This window comes from Arachis stenosperma, chromosome 1 (genome assembly GCF_014773155.1).
Source record: "Arachis stenosperma cultivar V10309 chromosome 1, arast.V10309.gnm1.PFL2, whole genome shotgun sequence".
NCBI classification, from domain to species: domain Eukaryota; kingdom Viridiplantae; phylum Streptophyta; class Magnoliopsida; order Fabales; family Fabaceae; genus Arachis; species Arachis stenosperma.
Window position 1 is genome coordinate 58,789,683 of NC_080377.1, and position 6,811 is coordinate 58,796,493.

General features: G+C 39.3%; 1 non-coding gene across 1 annotated transcript; it reads left to right on the forward strand.

Annotated features, from left to right (window-relative positions):
- Positions 1 to 4,729: 4,729 nt before the first annotated feature.
- Positions 4,730 to 4,837, forward strand: LOC130955405 (small nucleolar RNA R71). Its single transcript, XR_009076743.1, has one exon. It is a non-coding gene; the product is annotated as a small nucleolar RNA R71 (small nucleolar RNA).
- Positions 4,838 to 6,811: the final 1,974 nt, after the last annotated feature.

The following is a 6,811-nucleotide window of genomic DNA, read 5'->3' on the forward strand; positions in this document are numbered from 1 at the left end:
AAGTCCAGAAAAGTGAATTTTAAATAAAAACTAATAAAAATGTACTAAAATCTAACTAAAAGATATCAAAAACATACTAAAAACAATGCCAAAAAGTATACAAATTATCCGCTCATCACAACACCAAACTTAAATTGTTGCTTGTCCTCAAGCAACTGAAAATCAAATAAGATCAAAAGAAGAGAATATGCAATGAATTCCAAAAACATCTGTGAAGATCAGTATTAATTAGATGAGCGGGGCTTTTAACCTTCTGTCTCTGAACAGTTTTGGCATCTCAATCTATCCCTTGAAATTCAGAATGGTTGGCTTCTTTAGGAACTCAGAGTCCAGATAGTGTTAATGATTCTCCTAGTAAAGTATGATGATTCTTGAACATAGCTATTTATTGAGTCTTGGCTGTGGCCCAAAGCACTCTGTCTTCCAGTATTACCACCGGATACATACATGCCACAGACACATAATTGGGTGAACCTTTTCAGATTGTGACTCAGCTTTGCTAAAGTCCCCAATTAGAGGTGTCCAGGGTTCTTAAGCACACTCTTATTTGCCTTGGATCACAACTTTATTTCTTTTCTTTTTCTTTCTTTTCTTTCTTTTTTTTCGATTTTTTTTTTTTCGGTTTTTTTTCTCTTTTTTTTTTTTTTTTTTTTTTTGAATAGCTTTTTCTTGCTTCAAGAATCATTTTATTGATTTTTCAGATCCTCAGTAACATGTCTCCTTTTTCATCATTCTTTCAAGAGCCAACATTCATGAACCACAAATTCAAGATACATATGCACTGTTTACACATACATTCAGAGAACAAAAATATTGCCACCACATCAAAATAATTAAACTATTATAAATTCAAAATTCATGCAATTCTTCCTTTTTCAATTAAGCACATTTTTATTCAAGAAAGGTGATGGATTCATAGGACATTCATAACTTTAAGGCATAGACACTAAGACACTAATGATCATAAGACACAAACATGGATAACATAAAGCATAAAATTCGAAAAACAAAGGAATAAAGAACAAGGAAATCAAGGAATGGGTCCACCTTAGTGATGGCGGCTCTTCCTTGCTTTTGAAGGTCCTATGGAGTGCTTGAGCTCCTCAATGTCTTTTCCTTGTCTTTGTTGCTCCTCCCTCATGATTCTTTGATCTTCTCTAATTTCATGGAGGAGAATGGAGTGTTCTTGATGCTCTACCCTTAGTTGTCCCATGTTGGAACTTAATTCTCCTAGGGAGGTGTTTAGTTGCTCCCAATAGTTTTGTGGAGGAAAGTTCATCCCTTGAGGAATCTCAGGGATTTCTTGATGAGAGGGGTCTCTTGTGTATTCCATCCTTTTCTTGGTGATGGGCTTGTCCTCATCAATGGGGATATCTCCTTCTATGTCAACTCCAACTGAATAACAGAGGTGACAAATGAGGTGAGGAAAGGCTAATCTTGCCACAGTGGAGGTCTTGTCTGCCACTTTATAGAGTTCTTGAGCTATAACCTCATGAACCTCTATTTCCTCTCCAATCATGATACTATGGATCATGATGGCCCGGTCTATGGTAACTTCGGACCGGTTGCTAGTGGGAATGATTGAGCGTTGTATGAACTCTAACCATCCTCTAGCCACGGGTTTGAGGTCATGCCTTCTCAATTGAACCGGCTTTCCTCTTGAATCTTGCTTCCATTGTGCGCCCTCTTCACATGTGACTTTGAGGACTTGGTCCAACCTTTGATCAAAGTTGACCCTTCTAGTGAAAGGATGCTCATCTCCTTGCATCATAGGCAAGTTGAACGCCACCCTCACACTCTCCGGACTAAAATCCAAGTATTTCCCCCGAACCATAGTAAGATAATTCTTTGGATTCGGGTTCACACTTTGGTCATGGTTCTTTGTGATCCATGCATTGGCATAGAACTCTTGAACCATCAAGATTCCAACTTGTTGAATGGGGTTGGTGAGAACTTCCCAACCTCTTCTTTGGATCTCATGGCGGATCTCCGGATATTCACCCTTTTTGAGTAAAAAGGGGACTTCGGGGATCACCTTCTTCAAGGCCACAACTTCATAGAAGTGGTCTTGATGCACCTTTGAGAGGAATCTATCCATCTCCCATGACTCGGAGGTGGAAGCTTTTGCTTTCCCTTTCCTCTTTTTAGAGGTTTCTCCGGCCTTTGGTGCCATAATGGTTATGGAAAAACGAAAAAGCAACGCTTTTACCACACCAAACTTAAAATGTTTGCTCGTCCTCGAGCAAAAGAAGAAAGAAAGGAGTAGAAGAAGAAGAAATGAGGAAGAGGGGGAGGGTAGTGTGTTCGGCCAAAGGGGGAAGAAGTGGTCTTTAGGTTGTGTGAAAATGAAGGGTTGAAGAAGGGTATTTATAGGAGAGAGGGGGGTAAAGGTTCGGCCATTTGAGGGTGGGTTTGGGAGGGAAAGTGGTTTGAATTTGAAGGGTGAGGTTGGTGGGGTTTTATGAAGGATGGATGTGAGTGGTGAAGAGAAAGATGGGATTTGATAGGTGAGGGGTTTTTGGGGAAGAGGTGTTGAGGTGATTGGTGAATGGGGGAAGAAGAGAGAGAGTGATGGTAGGGTCCTGTGGGGTCCACAGATCCTGTAGTGTCAAGGAAAAGTCATCCCTGCACCAAATGGCATCAAAATCCACGTTTTGACCCATTTCTGGCGTTAAACGCCGGGCTGGTGCCCATTCCTGGCGTTTAACGCCAGGTTGTTGCCCTTTACTGGCGTTTAACGCCAGTCTGGTGCCCTTTTCTGGCGTTAAACGCCCAGAAAGGTGCCAGACTGGGCGTTAAACGCCCAACTGCTAGGCTGACTGGCGTTTGAACGCCAGCAGCATCTTCCTCCAGGGTGTGCTGTTTTTCTTCCTGTTTTTCATTCTGTTTTTGCTTTTTTCATTGTTTTTGTGACTTCTTATGATCATCATCCTACAAAAAAGATAAAATAACAAAAGAAAATAATTAATTATAAAACATTGGGTTGCCTCCCAACAAGCGCTTCTTTAGTGTCATTAGCTTGACAGAGGACTCCCATGGAGCCTCAGAAACACTCAGAACCTTGTTGAAACCTCCCAACACCAAACTTAGAGTTTGAATGTGGGGTTTCAACACCAAACTTAGATTTTGGTTGTGGCCTCCCAACACCAAACTTAGAGTTTGACTGTGGGGGCTCTGCTTGGCTCTGTTTTGAGAGAAGCTCTTCATGCTTCTTCTCCATGATGATAGAGGGATATCCTTGGGCCTTAAACACCATGGATTCTTCATTCACTTGAATGATCAACTCTCCTCTATCAACATCAATCACAGCCTTTGCTGTGGCTAGGAATGGTCTGCCAAGGATGATGGATTCATCCATGCACTTCCCAGTCTCTAGGACTATGAAATCAGTAGGAATGTAATGGTTTTCAACCTTAACCAGAACATCCTCTACAAGTCCATGGGCTTGTTTTCTTGAGTTGTCTGCCATTTCTAGTGAGATTTTTGCAGCTTGCACCTCAAAGATCCCTAATTTCTCCATTACAGAGAGGGGCATGAGGTTTACACTTGACCCTAAGTCACACAAGGCCTTCTTGAAGGTCATGGTGCCTATGGTACAAGGTATAGAAAACTTCCCAGGATCCTGCCTCTTTTGAGGTAGTTTCTACCTAGACAGGTCATCCAGTTCTTTAGTGAGCAAGGGAGGTTCATCTTCCCAAGTCTCATTTCCAAATAACTTGTCATTTAGCTTCATGATTGCTCCAAGGTATTTAGCAACTTGCTCTTCAGTGACATACTCATCCTCTTCAGAGGAAGAATACTCATCAGAGCTCATGAAAGGCAGTAGCAAGTCCAAGGGAATCTCTATGGTCTCAGTTTGAGCCTCAGATTCCCAAGGTTCCTCATTGGGGAACTCATTAGAGGCCAGTGGACGTCCAGTGAGGCCTTCTTCAGTGGCGTTCACTGCCTCTTCTTCCTCCCAGAATTCGGCCATGTTTATGGCTTTGCACTCTCCTTTTGGATTTTCTTCAGTGTTACTTGGGAGAGTGCTTGGGGGAAGTTCAGTAATTTTCTTGCTCAGCTGACCCACTTGTCCTTCCAAATTCCTAATGGAGGATCTAGTTTCAGTCATGAAACTTTGAGTGGTTTTGATTAGATCAGAGACCATGGTTGCTAAGTCAGAGGTATTCTGCTTAGAGCTCTCTGTCTGTTGCTGAGAAGATGATGGAAAAGGTTTACCATTGTTAAACCTGTTTCTTCCACCATTATTATTGAAACCTTGTTGAGGTCTCTCTTGATTCTTCCATGAGAGATTTGGGTGATTTCTCCATGAGGAATTATAGGTGTTACCATAGGGTTCTCCCAGGTAATTCACCTCTTCCATGGAAGGGTTCTCAGGATCATAAGCTTCTTCCTCAGATGAAGCTTCCTTAGTACTGTTTGGTGCATTTTGCATTCCAGACAGACTTTGAGAAATCAAATTGACTTGTTGAGTCAATATTTTATTCTGGGCCAAAATGGCATTCAGAGTGTCAATATCAAGAACTCCTTTCTTCTGACTAGTCCCATTGTTCACAGGATTTCTTTCAGAAGTGTACATGAATTGGTTATTTGCAACCATTTCAATCAGTTCTTGAGCTTCAGTAGGCGTCTTCTTCAGATGAAGAGATCCTCCTGCAGAGCTATCCAAGGACATCTTAGATAGTTCAGAGAGACCATCATAGAAAATACCTATGATGCTCCATTCAGAAAGCATGTCAGAAGGACATTTTCTGATTAATTGTTTGTATCTTTCCCAAGCTTCATAGAGGGATTCTCCATCCTTTTGTCTAAAGGTTTGGACTTCCACTCTAAGCTTACTCCATCTTTGTGGTGGAAAGAATTTTGCCAAGAAGGCATTGACTAGCTTTTCCCATGAGTCCAGGCTTTCTTTAGGTTGAGAGTCCAACCATATTCTAGCTCTGTCTCTTACAGCAAAAGGGAATAGCATCAGTCTATAGACTTCAGGGTCAACCCCATTAGTCTTGACTGTGTCACAGATTTGCAAGAATTCAGCTAAAAACTGATGAGGATCTTCCATTGGAAGTCCATGGAACTTGCAATTCTGTTGCATTAGAGAAACTAATTGAGGCTTAAGCTCAAAGTTGTTTGCTCCAATGGCAGGGATAGAGATGCTTCTCCCATAAAAATCAGGAGTAGGTGCAGTAAAGTCACCCAGCACCTTCCTTGCATTGTTTGCATTGTTGTTGTTTTCTGCTGCCATGTTTTCTTCCTTGAAGAATTCGGTCAGGTCCTCTAAAGAGAGTTGTGCTTTGGCTTCTCTTAGCTTTCTCTTCAAAGTCCTTTCAGGTTCAGGATCAGCTTCAACAAGAATGCCTTTGTCCTTGCTCCTGCTCATATGAAAGAGAAGGGAACAAGAAAATGTGGAATCCTCTATGTCACAGTATAGAGATTCCTTTAAGTGTCAGAGGAAAAGAGAAATAGAAAGAAGAAGGAGAAGGAGAATTCGAATTTTAATTGATAAAATTCGAATTGTGCATTTAGAAGGAGTAGTACTCCATAAATAGAAGGATGTGGGAAGGAGGGAAGTTTATTTTCGAAAATCAAGTAAAAAATTTTGAAATTATTTTGAAAAACATTAATTAATTTTCGAAAATAAAAGTGGAAAAGAAATTAAGTGATTTTTGAAAAAGAATTTGAAATTAGAAATTAAGAAGATTTGATTGAAAGTTATTTTGAAAAAGATGTGGTTAAGAAGATATGAAAAAAAAATGTGATTGAGAAGATATGATTTGAAAACTATTTGAAAAGATATGATTTTAAAAACAATTTGAAAAGATATGATTTTAAAAATTGATGACTTGCCTAACAAGAAAAGATATGATTCAAACATTAAAAACCTTTCTCAACAGAAAAGGTAACAAATTTGAGATGTTCAATCAAATCATTAATTGTTAGTAAGTATCTTTTAAAAAGGAAAGAAATTGATTTTGAAAACATTTGATTGAAAAGATTTGATTTGAAAAAGATTTGATTTTGAAAAATTTGAAAAAAAATTGATTTGAAAACAAAATCTTCTCCCTAGCACCATCCTGGCGTTAAACGCCCAGAATGGTATACATTCTGGCGTTTAACGCCCAAAATGCTACCTCTTTGGGCGTTAAACGCCCAACCAGGTACCCTGGCTGGCGTTTAAACGCCAGTCTGCCTTCTTCACTGGGCATTTTTGAATGCTCAGCTTTTTCTGTATAATTCCTCTGCAGTATGTTCTAAATCTTCAATTCTTTGTATCATTGACTTGAAAAGACACAAATTAAAAATATTTTTGGATTTTTAATAATCAAAATGCAACAAGAATCAAATAACAATGCATGCAAGACACCAAACTTAGCAGTTTGTGTACTACTGACACTAACAATATGAGAATGCATATGAGACACAAAAAAAATACTTCAAGTCAATAGAATTCAAAGATTAGAACACAAAATATATGCATGGATTCGAAAAATATAACAAAGACATGCATTTGACACCAAACTTAAGATGAGACTCTAGACTCAAACAAGAAATATTTTTGGATTTTTATGGTTTTGTAATTTTTTTTTGTGATTTTCGAAAATTAAGTGGAAAAAGGTATCAAAATTCTTAATGAGAATTCCAGGAATCAGTGCAATGCTAGTCTAAGACTCCGGTCCAGGAATTAGACATGGCTTCACAGCCAGCCAAGCTTTCAAGGAAAGCTTCGGTCCAAAACACTAGACATGACCAAAGGTCGGCCAAATCTTAGCAGATCACTGCTCCAAGAGCAAAATTGATGAGAATCAACACGCTC